Source organism: Varroa destructor, unplaced genomic scaffold, assembly GCF_002443255.2.
Source record: "Varroa destructor unplaced genomic scaffold, Vdes_3.0 BEIS01000006.1, whole genome shotgun sequence".
Lineage (NCBI taxonomy): Eukaryota > Metazoa > Arthropoda > Arachnida > Mesostigmata > Varroidae > Varroa > Varroa destructor.
In genome coordinates this window covers 24,450,797-24,468,725 of record NW_019211459.1, presented here as the reverse complement: position 1 = coordinate 24,468,725, position 17,929 = coordinate 24,450,797, and the positions used below count along the sequence as shown (strand labels likewise).

The following is a 17,929-nucleotide window of genomic DNA, read 5'->3' as shown; positions in this document are numbered from 1 at the left end:
CAATTGTCAACTTCAATTGATATATATATATATATATAATATTGGTTAACATTCAAGCCATTGTATTGATAGATATACACAATCCAATATTAATTAAATCCACTAACGATTAATAGACGCTGTCAAGTACTGTGGATCTCGCGAGAGTACCCAGACCCCCGGTGCCGCGTGCGGTTATGAGCGCATGCTCGCTAATGTCAAATATTTTAAATTGTTAATTGCATTTAAAAGAGTCGAGAAAACCACACTCAACCTATCTGAAGTCGCATAGTAGTACGGCCTTTTTACTCAGACTGGAAAGAAGCAAAAGAGGCAAAATCCCAAGCAGGGGAAGCCTGCATAACTTCAGAGGGTCAATACAAAATCTCTTTGTGGCGTTTTTGAGCTGTATACAAAATCGGTAGCATGATGTGCTACTCCTGCGAAATGATTACATAGCCTAGCTACGACGTACCGATCAATATTGCACCACTTTCGCCATTGCATATGATGGAGTTGCCGCTTCCACCATTTTTTTCCCGTTGTTACGCCAATACGTTAACGTTACTGTATTGCTGCTTGATCAAGCAATATTAGTGAAAAAGAGCACCAATGGCGCACGATCCTTGTCATAAATACTCGTTTGCATAATACGATCTGCTTGCCCTAAGAAAATATCATTTGCCGTGCAACAAAAGTATTCAGGACTTAATGAAGAAGAGCACAAGATAAAAACAACGTACTAATGATATTGCTTAGCGTAATGACAAGAGCATTTATTGGAAGCTGCCGCGCTAGACTAAATTACTAAAGTTATCTGAAGACAGTCCTCGTCTTGATGTTAAAGCTAATACAGTAAATAGGCTGAATATTTATGTCAACCCGCTGTGGTCATTGAAACACCCTGGAGAATGGACACAGGAAGAATGAAGCTGTTTAATTACAGAAAACACGTTCGACATAACAATATGAAAATAATGAAAAAAAAAAAACATATGAGAAAATATCTGCTCAGTGTTTTGCACCCCCGGTTCAGTTCTCAGAGGCAGCGGCGGTTGTCCATGTTTAGATTATCCGCCCCCGGCCATGGGTCAGGCGATAGGACATGGAAAAGGCAAAAACAAATGATGAAGTTTGACCTGTAAACAGAGAACAACAGAGTAAAACAACAACAACAACAGCAGCGAAGTAAAACAGCATTGGCCGTTCAGCCCCCAGTAGGTCTTCGCCTGGCCTGGAAAATGCGCAATAGTGTATCTATTACTATATATATATATATATATATATATATATATATATAACGAAGGTGAGGAGATTTATGTATAACGAGACCATACAATTATTATAATGATTACTTCGTAAATGATAACGAAATGTGGTGATGAGAACATAGGTGAGGATATGAAGAAAAAAGAAGAATCTAACAAGATTTATTCGTCAGGGTGTAAAACACCATGGCTTGTCTAGCCGTTTGCCGAGCTAGTGCTGTTCATAACATGTGTTGCCAATACCATTATTACTGGCGGTATCGAAGGCAAGAGATGAACAGACCGAAAAAAAACTCTAGAGAAACAGAGATTTCATATATATATATATATATAGCGGGCAAAATAAGAAAGAAAATCAATGACCTTGTACTATATTTGAATTGTGTGTGGATGTGAGTGTAGCGTTTTAGCCAGATGAGACGTCTCGTCGCGCCCGAAAATTAAACCTGCTCTTCCTTACTTTTTGCAACTTACATCCAGTTCGACCATTTCTAAGTTAGCGTCTAAACCACCAAACCCCTTAAGCAGCCACAACGCGATCTCTCCGCCACCTCTCGCTAGAAGTCTGCATCGCAACGCAGTTTTACAATGTTTTTCTTAATCTTTATGCAAGGAAACAAGCAAAATGGGATTAATGCTATTGAAATAGAGTTTCTCCTTTTTCGGGTCCGCTCACACCTCCTGTCCCTGGCATTACACTATAAGAACGGTATTTTAGCGTCGTGTTAGAGAACTGTCGAAGAGGAGTACGGTCTTAGGAACACCCTTGACATAACAAGTACGTCGAGAGCCTTCGGTGTGCGATCATGCTTCGGTAAGCAGTAATCGCGGGACTTCAGCAGACAGCTTGCAAACTTGTAGCACCTTAGAGAGTACTACAGATATGAAGGGGTGCGCAACCTTTAGGAACTATCAGCTAAAAGCAAAATATCTAGTAGATTTCTTTATTTACGCCTGTAAACGAAGTAAATCGTCAACATCCATCATTACTATTCGTTTTCCTATAGTTTGCAAGATCCTAGTTGACAGATCGATTGTAGTGAGCATTAGTGGCGTGGCTAGTGGCATGTGATGCCCACGTTCCTGTTAAACCCAGCGTCCACACCACCTATCAAACCTTGGCGAAACACTACTACAGACGTCTAAAGATGTCGAAATGAGCTAGAAACTAGTGCCGCCAATACAATGTAAAAGTCCCTACGACGATTCGAGCTGTTGGGCTGACACAACTAGCCCAATATCTAATGGTTACCACCTTGTCGTGATAAAAAGAATAATAAAAACAATAATAATAAAAATCACAACAATAAGAGTAATAACAATAATAATAAAAGGAAAAAAAAGAACGTGCAGAGTGAATACAAAAGTGGGCTTCGATGGTAAGAAACACACAGATAGGACGTAAGAGAGAGAGAAGTAAGGCTTCGCCTTAACAGAAAATAAGACGATTTTTAGTAAATAGACTAAATAAAAATTCGATCAGAAGGCGAACAAAATGAGCGTAGGTTTTACCTCTATTTCTGTGCTAACGCGTCGCGCATCGACCAAGTTGGGGCGGGGTATGGCGCCTTGCTTCCCGTATCAGATGTTCCGCCGGATCGCGTAAGACAGATAACTAAATACTCGTACGTTGTTGTAATGAAAATTAAGCAAAATCTAATAATAGCAAGCGGCAAGTGTTGAAAAATATCTAAAAGAAAAACACAAAAGTGTGAGGCTAGTAATTGGCACCGGCTGGCATCCGGACACATTCCCAGTTTATGGACGAGTGTGACGCAAAACGAAGCCTCTCTTGTAGGAGTCCCTTAAAGAAATGGCGAAAATATGAAGAGGAAGGAAGATATAGAGGACATAGAACCTGTTTTTCGTCATAAGCTTCAATCATTCACGATGATCTCTCTTTACTTTGCGAACAGTATGAAAAGAGGAGGAAATTTGGCAGGAGAAACAAGGCAGACATAAAATAGTAATAAACAAGGGACAAATCAAACATCTCGCTCTCGTGTTTCGGATATAGGCTCACCCTCTATTACCAGTATTCGTTTGATTTTAGCAATTCTGCTAAGGTCATGTCGCTAACGTCAACGAACGAAGCCGGCTGAATATGCCTCTGTAAGAGGCAGTCGTTTCATCGAATGAATTGCTGCAATATTAAAAACGCCCAAGAACCCTGAACGTTTCAAAGTCCTTCGGAAAGACCCTTTCACCCACTTCAGTTTGCCTATAATGATAATAATAGTATTAATTTAGGACGTGAACAATTGCGACTGTAGCCGATTATAGGATTACCAAAAAAAAAAACAATGTCTATAAACCTCGGTCGTAGACAGCAGAATACAAACCGCATAAAACGAGCCAAATCCTAGTAATGTATGTACATGTAATACCGATTAAGGTATGAGCGTATATTTGAGTGAGTGTGTGTATGTATGTGTCTGAGTAAGCGTGTGGGCGTGAGTGTGTCTTCCCCTAATAAAAAAAGAATAAAACTAACGGGTCAAGAGCTCCCATCTAGAGAGCGCCCGTTCCCTGTACATAAATTAGGGTGCCCTCTGCCGAGCGGTTGGTGAAACTGAACAAGTTGGACCTTAGCGCCCTCGTATAGCTAACTCGCGAAGCAGATTTAGATATTGTAGTAGTCATCGCGGAAAACAAAAAAAGAGTTCAGCATAAACCAGTTCCACTCAGACACGACGAAGCCAAGGCGGCAGATGAGTATGTAGTAAAAAGAAAACAAATAACACTCTAGTAATGAAATAAGACGATGATGATGAACGAAATAAGAATGGCCCCTGTCAATAGTAGCAGTGTGGCAACAGCAATCGAATGAACGAAATAAAATGAATAGAGGCGCCCGCAACTTACGGAGAATTATTATAAAAATAATGATAATGAATAATATAGATAAAAAAATGAAAGCACGTGTAAAGTGGTAAAAGGGGTGTGCGTAAGGAAACGATGTCGATTAAGAACAAAGCATAAAAAAGATAGTTTTAGGATAAACAGAAGAACATTTTGGGAGTGAAAAAAAAAAAACACGTTACCGGCTAAAGCTGCAAAGCCGCCATCAACGGAACGACGGGCTTACACTAATACTTCAGGTTTGTCGGTACAATCATATAACAATAATAATAATAATACAAATAAGAAAAGAGCAAGACTGTATCGCAAAATGTGGTGATGACAATGAACGATGACGAGAATGATCTTGCTGATAACAACTGATAACGCTAAAAATGATAATAGTAAAGGTGCACGAAGTGATTGATCACTGATGGACTTCGGACGCCTGACACGGATGAGGTCTGTAATTATTTTAGTGTAAACTTTATTAAGAGATTGCGACATAAAGTAAGACAGATGGAGAGTAAAAGGAAACCGAAAGAAAAACGCCAGCGAGCGAGCGAGCGAACGTCGACGAAGCGGATACTGTGACACATGATGGCGTCGACCAGGCAGGCTGGCGTACTACGCAGACATAGATCATGTCAAACATACTGAGAGGGTGGAAGGGTGTGTATGTGTGTGTGTGTGTGTGTGTGTATCAAACAATAACCAGTGATTAGCGACTTTCACGAGGGTGATTTTCTGACTTGCCGCGCCCCTAAGGCAAGCGGCGAGGGCTGAAAGCTATATATAATAGATAAGGGACGATCAAATCTCCCGTCTCCAGCAGAAAATGAACCGATCGCAACGGACGGTCTCCGGTCGACGCCACACTATTATTATGTAATATTAATAATAAGCTAAGATAATACAAGATAAGGTAATGATAATGAGGAAGTACACGCAAAGAAGAAGACAAATGAAAAATGATAATAAATAATAAAAAACAACAACATCAGTCATTGAAGCTAAAAAAAAACTTTATTGAGTGTTTGTTCTAACATAATAGCTGCTGAAGCATGAGCCACAGGGTGGACCATAACACTTAGGTGTAGTCGTGTATGGTAGTGTAATGACTGAGATCTGAAAGGCCCTTTACAAGGAAACTATTGAAAGTGACTTATTATTTCGTTGTATGAAGGTCCATAATACAATTGTATGTTGAGACTTGATGTTCCGTACGTTTTTTATCTCTACTAGAGGATAAGCAGAACCTTCATTAAAAGCCGACCCAGTATTTAACCTGTTCAAATTACATTGTAAGTACCTACTTTTCAAGCGCTCTACACATTTCTTTCAATTTTTTTTTAAATTACTGCATGCGACAGCTGATAATAAAAAATTCTTCGGATAACCTGAGAATCCCTAGTCTTCAGAATGACATATCCAATCGGGCTCACCTTCTTAAGACTGACCAATACATTTCTGGAAAAGTGTCGTCCACCGCATTTATTCGACCCAGATAACAGGAAGGCGACAGGTCATGTTAAACCGTTCCTAATGTCTAAAATAACCGTCTAACGTTAAAACGTCTAAAATACACCGATTTCTATGGCATATTCAGCCAATATTCAAAATCCAACTTAGCTTATTTATCTATGACAGTATGTTGTGCTTGCTTTTCAAACGTTTTTTGCAGAAAAATGCAATTGAAAATATAAAGTGGACTGAAAAAGGCATTGGGGAACGCTGGGATAAGTTTCCCTAATCGATGCTATCATAAAATACATTTAGATTTCGTAAGCACAACAATTTATAATGACGAAAAATATAGGACATCTACAAGTCTAACAAGACCGACGATCGCGTGACATATGGGTATGAATTTGTAGGAATTGCTAGTAATCAGAAAACACACAACAAAAAAAACTTCTGATCCAGCGTGAACGAAGGCCTTAAAGTAGTCGTATCATCTTGAAAAGTTGAGTAACTTGTACACAAAAAATTATTGAATACTCTTTTCTTGGAAAGTATAGTTGAAAAGCTCAAAAACGTTGCAGATATTCGAGATTTATTTTAGGTACTTGGAAGTTCTTTGGCACATCTAAAACGTCACCACACTAATTGCAGAATTTCAAGTTGCAAAATTTTCACACATAATCCGTACTCCCATAAGGTATGATTCATACATATTTTATCAATGGCGGGATGTGTCGAACGCCAAGCTATGAGACTTTAGACTTAACATCCACACAATGACTTTTTCAAATAATTTAAGTTAACATTTAAACATACGGTGTACAGCTAGATTTTACCAGCGTAAATATAATTATATACTCTGTTGTAAATGTATTCAAAACTGATCTCCAAGACCCCACAGACATCTTTACCTCCCATGGCGGTATCGGCGCTGAGACGAAACGAGACCATAGAAAAAGAAACCTACAAACAAGTTAAGCGCACAACTGAGCGTGCATATATCAGAATATTGCGGCCGTGTGCTTTTCCCTGTTGATTCAATAATGAGACGTCATCATGGGTTGTAGTAAAAGGCGTCCACAAACGTATGTGAGATGGCGACGAAGGTAGCAGAGGCAAAGGATCAATTCTCCAGTCACCCAGCATCCACTATTAGGGTTAATTTAGCCAAAATCAGGTCCATTATTTAAATAAAAAAGATGTCCTTTCCAATTGAATTTGGTAAACTCGTTGGTGCGTTTGAGTCTGAACCTGAAGCACCGATAAAAATAGATAAAATTATTGTTTAAAAACAGACGAGGTTTGATTTTCAACATATCCTAAGAATGCGTCCTAAAATGTTTTGCCGTTTTTACTATAGTGACACAATATGTGACCATTAGCTTCAGCCGTGATACTACACGAATCGTAAACTACCCCCTGCAAAACAAGTGAAGCTTGATACGTGTCAGAGCGAACACACAAATAAATCAATGGTACGCCTAAAAGTGATTTTTTTTAGGCAAGGTTGAATGATATAAAAAATAGGTTGACATGGCATCCTATCAATCCCACAGCCACCACCCATTCATTCTTGCAGCGAATTTATTTATATAAAAGTTCACCTGTTGCACCTGAACGGTCGCTTAGAACCCGTTTGTGCACGTCCTGAAGCAGCGCCATCATTCAAAGATCGGAATGTGTTTTAGACCTGTGCAAGACATCACGGCTCCAAACACTCCATGCTTCGGTCCTGATCGAAGGCTTGATCTATGCGTAAATGGAAAGTCAATGAGTAACCGAAAAGAGGACAAAATACAATGCAATAACGAATGTGATTAGTTGGACAAGGGATACACGGGTATTTCGAATGCAAGTGCTCCAGCAAGCAATCCTGTTGAGAAGCAGGATGGTGCACTAGAATGCCCGTCAAGGTAGGCATTATATGGTCTGCTAATGAAGGGAGCCAGGTTTAGGGAAAAGGGTATACTCAGATTGGTGAGGTCATAAAAAGAGACACCCCATTAATAGGGAAGGATTAGCACTATGGGATATAGACGAGTCGGGCGATTTGACGTGGGCCAGCAAAACATTTTTCTGCGGGCGAGAGGTTGTTCGAAAAGAAGCTTAGGTTTTGTTTAAATGAACGCATATTAAGACGTATCGCAGAATGCTACTGTAATTACCAGGACACCTATGCATAAAAGCTTTGCTTGTATACTCACAATTAAAAAATCTATGAAATCTACTTTAGGGAGCTCAAATAGAGATACTAAAGAATTCCGTCTTTAGTACTGGCATCGTAGATTCAAACGCATTCTGGGACCGGTCTAAGGATGCGTATGACATAGAGTTGCTATTAGTGGCTTACGTATTGGAAAATTACTCGGAAATATCTTAATCACTGCATAACTTAATATCTTAGAAAATAGATTGGGTAACGTATTTGGTGGACAGCTCTAAGGTTTTTACCGTAGAGAAGCTACTGTCTGTTTCAAGGGCAGCTTCTTTTCTACAAGAGGTTAGATAGTATATGAGCTCTAAGAGAGGGGCGTAGGTTTACCAGTGTGAAGTAGTAATAGAAAAAAAAAAAAGGTTAGGTGTAGCTTTGTATTTGTTTTCTAATCATAAGTCTACTTTCCCTCTAATAACAACTCGACTTTTATACTTCCAATTTGTCCTGATTAATATCTGTATATCAGGTTAGTCTGAGATCAGGATACTTTTTTTTTTATTTAACTGAGACTAATACTTGGCTGTGTTTCAGATATAGTGAAGATTGATTATTACCAGCCCAAGAAACTCAGTGTTAACTCGAGCTTGCAGACCGTCCACTATATACAACAGCAACTGTTCGCCAAGTAAGCGATAGGTTTGCACTGCAAAACGCTGAAATCTTGGTGGCAGGCCAACTATAATCGCCAGACAGGTCGCTAATACTGTTACCTATACCGTATCTATATAGTGGACAATAAATAATCAGTAATTGGTAAGGATAGCGAAGTGAAAAAAATTGTACTTTTTAAGAAAAAAAAAAAAAAAAAAAAAACTGCCTTCAGTCTTCTCGTTCTCAGTGCATAGTGCTCCTCTGCCAGTTTTTAGCTAGCGGTGTTAGCAGGTTCAGGTGTTCAGGATTGAGTCTCAGATAGCTTCTTTCTTATAAGGGTTATGTAGTAAATTGAATAAACGATTATTTTCAGCGTTAACATTACGGTCAGCGGTCAGTTGTTGATATCCAGCAGCAGTTTAGCCTTAAGGACAAACAGAACTGCTAAGACGTTATGATCGGCCTACTACTGATCGGTTATAAGGCCTACTACTGGGCGAACGTTGTAAGCAAGGAATAGCTCCTATTATCCTGTGACGTATCGTAGCTAATGTAACCCTCGCGTTTTCTCAACACAAACGGCCTCTTCAGATGGTATTCATGTTCGAGCTACGCTTAACGAAATAGATTGCGGATCACAGAGATAACCAGTAGTCTACGTGCTTCTCACAAAAGCCGGCACGGATTCATTCTGCTACATTGAGCGACGATTGTAGGTAGAAATAAGTCTTTAACTTTGACTCGGAGAGTGAATTCATTTAAAGTTGATTTCACAAGGCCCTCCGTTGCAATGCAGCCGTTATATTTCTCGTAGTACATTTACTCGTGGTTAACAAAAAGGACGGACGCGCGATCGTGACGCAAGCAGTGAGGTGCTTGTTTTCAATGTATCTCTGGACGTGCAGTGATTCTAATTCCATAGAAAATAAGCGGGGGAGGATAGTTCTCGAGACGCGATCAGTTCGTTCTAGTTCAATGCCTTCAATGTATAATGGCATTGCGTAAAGGCTAGGGATTGCGCATTCATTTGCGACTTTGTAGTAAGACTATTGCTCGTGTTCCCCCGCTCTGACCGGGGGCTATGCATTTCTCTTTTCTGCTTTTAACTGTTTAAACCACTGGCGTCCAATAATATTGGTTGCGATATCGTACATTTTGCTTGGTTCGGCCGTTGTTCAATTAGGTCCACGGCTTCTGAACTGGTGGATGTTAAACGTGGCCTTCTGATGGGTTACGACTGTAGGTGGGGCTGCGGAGCCTTACCGCCATTGAGCCCGTACAATGGCTTCGAAAACCGCCTTCGCTTGTTAAACTCATTTGTTAAATCCCTTCTTCTTTGGCTGCTATCTTCGTAAGACCGCTGCACACACCGCAGCGGTCCTGCAGTCGTAGACGAGCTCGAGTTCTAGTGGCTGAAGCGGCCGGTGGAAAAGCATGTTAGCATTGAACGTTGCATGAAGTGCACATGTGTCTCCAGGTATCTGTCCTTGTTATATGCTCCTATCCGCTATGTATAAGCCAGCCTAAATCGGGGGCGGCTGTTCCCAGATTCGATGGTCTCAAGTGAGCTCAGAATTGGGCTCAAGACTGCTACTGATAAAGTCCACTAACGACAATGAGAGAGCAAGCGATTCATCTGATTTTGCCGTTGTTTCTGTCATCCACCGCCGCCACCGCCGCTATCACCGCCAGCACGATGAACGCGAACTTGAGTAGTTCAACCCGAGCTGCCAAGCCGCGCTGTCGAATATTGGGTGTGTCCGTCTTACGCAATCCATCCCTCCTGCTGCTTATTGCTGCTACTGATTCGGCTGATTCTCTTGCTTATATATATCGTTTCACCTCTACGATTGAGTCCACCATTGGGCCTTAACTCGGTCCACGAGCCTGTTCGAGTCCTCGGTAATGCTAACCTCATCTTTATTCTGTGTTCTGTCTCCCGTTGCTGCCGTATTCTTTTGTCCCTTTTATTGTTGTAATCCTCCTAGCGGTCATGTTATCCAATCCAGCATGACCGACCAGTCGCTTCTACCCCGCGCACCCTTTTGGGGTTATCGAAAGTGAAGCCGATGCCAACAGCAGCCGCAGCGGCCAAAGGGTGACCGTAGACAAGTTAGTTTCCCATAGTTCTAATGCTGGTGTTGGACACACGGTAACCGTCGCCGTTGCTAGCGCTGTTGCTGCTTCTGCAACTGGCCGCGCGTATCTATCTATTTGTCCGTCTCTATGTGAATGAGGAGGGAGATGGAGTGTGCGCGAATTTTGAACTCTCCATCGGTCACCCGCAGGCACCGTTAGGCATCGACTTCGAAAGTAGCAGCAGCAGTGCTCACGGAGCATCGGCGGATTACTTCAATAGAAATGGTATACGCATTGGCCTAGCGGGCATTGGGGCTGGTGCATGAGCGGCCAAATGCTCCAGCGCCAGCGAGCACCACTGTTCGGACTTTCGCGCAGAGTGTAGACTTCAGAGAGACAGCGTTCTAGTGTAGAATGATCCTGGCGGCAGAGGCGCTGCCCTAGGTCGATCGTGTGAGACTCTTAGGGTGTGCGCCCGTCTCTCTGTCCTCATAGGCAGGAGATGCGTGTTCGCGCGGATTGCCGCGGAATTACTGGCCAGCGGCCAGAGAGGAGACTCGCAGAAATGGGGAGAAACTTTATCTCTCCGTACACTCTACTTCGTCTCTCTCTCTCTCTAGCTGTCTGGCCAAAACACCAGCACAAGCCGATGCGCCGTCCAACTAGCTGACCATATGTTGTGTGCGATGTGGCCTACGGTACCGGCCGCAGCAACAGCAGCAGCGCCGGCCGCTGTTCTGCCGCGCAATGATGGTGATATTTTGAAACAGAAACCGGTTTCCTGGGAGAAAAAGAACAAGATTCATGCCGACGCTGGCGAATTCGCCGGCAATGCTGCCACTGCCGCCGCCGAAATCTTCTTGTTGTTTCGGAGGTAGGCACATAGCAGGGCCAAACGAACGGCAAGCAACCCTTTCCCTCAGGCGAGGATGGCCAGTACATGTGTGACCAGTGCACGCCGCACGATGCTTGAACTGTCGTTGCTGCTGCTGCTGCTGCTGCTGCCGTTCCAGGCACCAGCTATAGCAACAACTAGTAAATGTCCGTAGGGGCCAGCGTGGACTTTCGTTTTGGAGGAAGCAGCGGCGGGCAACGGTGCATTCGCGGCCAGTTCGGTCCTGCGGCCGCATCGCGGACATCATCAGCACCTCTTACCGGTGGTCGTAGACTATTGAACACATTTAGGAGACATTGTAGACCTAAGACGAGAGACCACTGAGCTCACTTGGTCGCTGCGTCCATGCAGGTTAATACCCTCGGGCATCGTGTCGACTGGAGAAAATTGGAAATATTTAAAGTTTTCCTTCGTCTTGTTGACGTTTGACCAGCTTATCGCAGTTGTCTGTGGGGAGATCGGTTCCTCGGTGATTCAGGTGCGTCCTTACAGCGTACAATCTCACTTTTCTTTTTCCAACCTAGTTACATGTGCGGACATTCTTCCACTATTAATTGTTCCGATAACAGCGGACTTTCCTATTCAGAAACGCCTTTTCCTTGTTGTTGGCCTATTTGCTACTTTAAAGGACGAAGTAAACAAGAACGTGACCGGTGCCCGAGAACAGAGAGCACGAACTGGACCGTCAGTAGGTAAAAACGGAAATGCCGAAGGTTGTTATATATTTTTAGGGGGTTAACATTTTGTGCTTGTGAGTGGAACCCGATATTTGCGAGTGAAACAGCAACCTGTTGTACACGACGAAGTTATCGCGAATCAGCTAAATTTGAAATCGATCTCAAGGCCCCTGGCGAATTCTCACAGTGGGTATGACCCTTCCGGGCATGGATTGGTGGACTCCGCAGGCAGCCTCAAGACAACAGCATCATCAGCAGCCGTTGTCTCCACAGAATAATTGCACACAGTCATTGCACTTACAATCAGCCGCAAACGAATGTCCCGCCCGTCAAACAGTAAGTTCAGCTAACCAACGAATTGGGCAACAACAGGTCCTGGTCCACGAAATCCGTGAAGGGCAATCAGAACAACAGCAGTTGCTGCTGCTACCACAGCAGCAACGATCGGAGCAGCTTCATCAGCAGAATGCTCAAGAGCAGTTGCATCAGCCGCAGCAACTAGTTCGTCCTAACCAAGGCCAACAAGTTCAGCTATTAGGTGTTTCGACCTTGCAAGTGCAGCCGACTGGAGGCAACAACGGTATAAGTGAAACCAACTCTTGTGGTACGCCCTCAACAGGCCCAATCGATGTGGCGCATATTCAGTTAACTGAGATTAATGGACGCTGGATGGTTCCGGTTGCAACGACCGCTGATGGAGTCAATTGGGACGTCTCCTTTCAGGACATTGATGTGAGTACGTTAGGTAATAGTATAGTAGCTATATCAATAGTGTAGATGATCTGGTTGCAAAACAGAGGCAAATTTGTAACCTCGTGATTCCTTGGATAGCCGAAACGGAACTTTCGAAAATCGTAAGATCGGCTTAGGGGCGACAAATGCCCCTGTTAAAACTCCCTTAGAAAACAATAGTTACATGGTGGCACGCTGCTAATTAATTTGCTATTTGCTAATAATGCTAACAAATTTTACGTATGTCGACGAGTTCTGGAAGTAAGTGAGAGGTTGAAGTGAACAGTAAACAGCTATCAGACGAGATTGTAATGAAAACTAAACACCTTTCGTGTATGGTGTCTTAATAAACTTCCACCATAATTAGCTGAAGTTTACTGAAGTGTATTTATGCCTTTCAGACCTAATCAAAATTACGTTGTGGTACTTGCAGAAGTCTATTTTATTATAACTTCAACAATGATAAGAGTGAATCGTAGAAGCTACGTGGCAGAACCACAACGGTCCTATTTGGTCCGGTAATCAAATGTTAAAATGATTAAAGATTAGGATGTTTACAAGAGACAGGCATAGCTCACCACCTTTGAATATCTAGGAACGGACAATGAAGAGCCGCTGGCAAAGAATAAGTGCAAACCATTTTAAAGCTCGGCCTTTACTTGGACAGCACTCCCAATATAATAATCCTCTTCTCGTGATATGAATACGATTGAAGAGTAACTCTGCGTAAAGGATGATTATACAAAAAAAAATATTGATTTATACCATGCGTCAACTTCTCCTACCAAAGATGGCGACTAAATAAATGACAACAGCGTTTAGAAATGGGTCATCGTGTCTTTTAAAAGTGTATAGTTGTAATTCTATAATCTTCAAGTATGTGCTTAAGCTCTATGTAGTTAGAAAAATACAGTATTTGAAAATCCTATCCACTGAGACAATTGTTCCTTCACCTGGACACCTCCTCTTCACGAGTCGAAATCGTTTTAGCCCTCTCAGGTTCCAACGGTTTAGTACTTTGATTTCAAGTAATAACAAAGCACTTAACTTCAATATACAAAGTGAGTTAATTAAATTTGACCTAAAGTTGGGTATAACTGTGTTTCATAGACAATCACAGATGCAGTCGCAGACTGAACTACTACAAGCAGAGCACTTTTATTGCACTGAATGCTTCCATAATTTGTAATTGTTTAGTGCTTTGAATCATCAGGAAGATCAATCAACTTGAACAGTTTATCATCATTGTTTTACCACAAACCAGCAAACATCTTTAGCTCGATGGTTGCAAAGGCGGTGGCGCCGCCTCACCTCATCGACCACTCCTCAATTGACAAAACGTAAGTGACGAATCGTCGTACCTCGTGATGGCACTCATGAGCTGCTTGGACGGTTAGTTAAGATAGCCTCTTTTCCAATGGCTAAATATGTCAGTACACGTGACGCCCTTCCGGAAACCTGAAAAACTAAGTATTTCAATTTTTACGCCTGATATCGCCGTTAAGCACCTCGTCAGATGGCTGGATTCCAGCGCTAAACGAAAACTATTCCGCGAGCTTAGCCCGTAGAAAATCAGCACGAGTGTACATATGCCTTTTATTTGTACCTGAGTAGGTACATGTAAAGCGTAGTTCCACTTATCACGGATCACAATTGCAACCAGAACGCTCTATTCTTTTTCCTTACTTTTGCTGGCTTTGAATTCGTTGCCAGCTAGATTCTGGCAAATAGGATACTGGATCGGTAACGTGCATTGCCCGTTCGAGCTCGAATCGAATCAGGAGCTATTAGAACTAACGCTCACTTACGCACCTAGTAACTTAGATTCAAAAGCCTTGATTGAAGAGCATCATAATCGAGATATTGGTCGTAGGCAGAGAATAAAATAGTTCCAGAACTACTCAGTTCGCGATGACTTCTTAACAAATTTTCAAAAACTTCAAAAGACTTAACTTTATTTGACCATTCTTTGTGAACAATAGAAAAACTATCAGTAGTCGATAATTGTAGTTGAATATAAAGTTTCCAGACGTTCTCTATTCGTTCTCTTTATGTATTCTTATGTTCAACGAACCGCGTGAGTTCAATGAGTCTTACCTTAAAAATCTCAACGTGAAATCACTTCAAAGATCCCAACCCTTCAGTCCGCAAGCTTATGGCATAGTATGAGTTTTTTTGAACGTAGCAACAACAAATTTGAAATCGATAATAATGTTCCCTGCCTATTTAAACTGTTTAGAAGAAGGTAAAATTACAATCTGAACTTACAACTATATGTTTAAGCTTTTAGAGACTCTTCTCTCCCGCTCAGGTTTCATGTTTTGCTAGCGAGTGTCACCGCTTATTACAGCCCCCGTTCTCTCTCTTGGGGCTGTCGGTAATATTTGCCCCATCTCTAAAGAGCATTTTTAGTGAGAATGCACGATTGTTGTTAGTTTTGTTGCTGTTGCTGCTGTTATTGTTGATGTTGACTTTTGTCAAGAGGCGCTCTTGAGTATGATGCCGCGAACGGCACAACGAGCTCTGATCAGAAATGTAGGTTATGTGACAAGTGTCCCCTTTCATCTCCATCGTTCATCATCAGCCTCTAGCCGCAGGCCACTCAAGAAGAGATGGCTACACACAAGGATCAACAAGCAAACAGGCCTAGCTAGTCCCGTCTGGTCCTTTTATGCTTTTCCTACCGTTTTTCGCAGCCTTGTCCTTCTCTGGTTTAGAACAAGGCCGCACGAGCTTCATTATCCGTTGTTCTGTGATGGATTTGCGCGATGATGACCAACGCAGCAACAAATGAAAGAAAACATGGAGGAACTGCTCTTGTGCAGGAACCTCTCGCTAATTCGTCAGCCGTTTCGGAGGTGCAGCGAGGACCTGGCTGGACACTGGCGCCTCATTTTCATCTGAACACCAATCGAAAGTGCTTGCGTGTGCTAAACTCCGTATCGCTAGCTATACATATAAAGTTGGCCTCTCCTTCTATTTGAGAGCCGAAAGACCTGTTACCCCTCCGGGAGGGGCAGAGCCGACAATCTATCAGTCGTATGAACTGCAGGTTGGACGCTCAACAGTTAACGTACCGAGTATTTCGTTCCATTGTCGACTCGTCATTGTTTTGAAATATGGCCAGCTCCGTAGCTTCTACTTCATTATTTCTTTTTCGTCGTCTTTCGAACATTTTAAAGCACACACAACTACGAGGCCGCTTTGCTGCGGTTGGCCGCGAAGGCAGCACGAATTTCAAGACTGCAGGTACGAGCTAAAGGAAAAATACTGGAAAAGCCTTGAAACGAGTATAGATAATAAAGGCCAATCCTATTTCAGCTAGAATGCTATTAACGACATCTTGGTTTATGCCATAACCATCACGAGGCCGATGCCATAAGTTTAATTGCAGGATCACACTGAAGTGGCCTTGTATCACAGTCGTATTATTTCTGATCATGCAATCGTCATAGGTGAAAACCGCACAAGCGACAGTGATACGTAAAGATATACTGTGATGATTCCTGTCAACATATTTACTCTCACGTAGACATATATTCATTTCTGGAAAAGCATGTACACACACAGCTGAATATAATTTTGCATTGACGATTCATATGATGGCTTACACCTTTTTTCGGCTTCATCTGATCTGCTTTGTGCTACCAGCCTGTACTATGGCTATATATATACATCTATATTTCTATCGCTTAAAATAGTTAGGGTTGAAGGCACACGATAAAGGCATCAGCATTACGAGAAATCACCGCCGCCATCCTGATCATCATCATCAGCAGCAGCAATAGAAAGAGCAACGATCCCAGGGACTCAGGTGATCTGCTGGTGTATCAAGCATCAGTATAGCATCGGTACCTCATACTAACAAGGACCCGCTGCGCAACGGTACTTGCGACAGCAATACCAGTCACATCAGACGGGGGGCTGTCTGGCAGGCTGACGAATGTCTGCGATGACATGCAGTCCGCGCGTTTGTCGCTAGTTCACTCCTCTCGCTCAAAATCCCCCTTTACCCGTCGGCCTCTCCTCTTTTTTTACCTAGAAAAGTACGTGTCTGGTTACCGTTCTTCGGTGTCTGTGCAAAATCTACCCTTAACCCGGTTGGTGTGCGCGTCGGTTCTATGGGCGCATCTAACCAAAGCAGCAAAGTACCACACACACTCACACGAAGAGCCACGGAGTCCTAGCACCATTACAAGCTCTATAGCATATGCACATGTCTCTCACGCGGATACAATCCGCACCGTTGCTAGTCCAACTAGCGGGCTAAATGAAGCCCGTCCTGTCGTCATCATTGCTTTGTTCTATATAGCTATGGCTATGCCCCATCGTCAACGTTACACCCCATCCTTCCCCCGTATGTGTATGCTTGTGGGGCTGTGGATATAAATGGTTGTGCATGTGCTGTTTATACCTCTATGGTACACATTATATGCACTGCGTATGTGTGTCTTCATCCTACGGAGCACATAGTCAGCAGATCTATGTATCCCTATGGGTCTGCGGCCTCTGTGCAGGCTTGCCCTATCCTCCCTTAACCCGTACTTAAAAATATGGCGCGACATTTTTCTCTTGTCTTTGTCGTCCTCCCGTTGTTTTTCGTTCCGTGTTCCGTTCATCTGGTCGTCCGATGGCCTGTCTCGGCAGTGTGCCTATAGTCCTGGGTTTTACTTTGTATGTTCATCTTTCCTTTTCTCCTCTTCTCTCGCAAGAAAGGTCGGAATCCCGTCGAACGGGTTACGACCATCGGAGAGTCAGTGGTTGTTAGCAAAAGCCTGCGAGATAGAGATCCGAGCGCGTTCGCTCGCCGTCGTTGAATCCTGCAGAAGACGAGTTGAGCCTAACCAGCGATCATCCAGTTATAGCCGTCCGTACCCAACAGTTCGATCCGGCAACAGCAGCCACATTCCACGGACTGCAACGCGTCTCTCCATCTCATTCCTGTCGGTAAGGATAATAGCGCTTAGACGACGCAGAGATAGAAACGGACTCATATAGACCGGCTGCTGCTGCTGCTAGCGGTAGCGATTCGGGCGTTCAGCCGAAGCCTGCCTACTTGTATATAGCCAACAAACGTATTTGGATCATGCGAAGGCTGCTCGTCTCAGCCGCGGGTTTATAAACAATACACAACAACACTGAACGCATTCAAGTACGAGTCCTAACTGGGACTAGTTCAGAGCAATAC

At 42.9% G+C, this 17,929-nt stretch overlaps 1 protein-coding gene across 1 annotated transcript in view; it reads left to right on the top strand.

Annotated features, from left to right (window-relative positions):
• Positions 1-8,520, top strand: part of LOC111253356 (uncharacterized) — a 174,282-nt gene extending 165,762 nt beyond the window's left edge. The window contains exon 5 of the transcript XR_015330726.1: positions 8,299-8,520. The gene's annotated coding sequence lies outside the window, so the exon portion shown is untranslated. The remainder of the gene's footprint in view (positions 1-8,298) is intronic.
• The last annotated feature ends 9,409 nt before the right edge of the window (positions 8,521-17,929 follow it).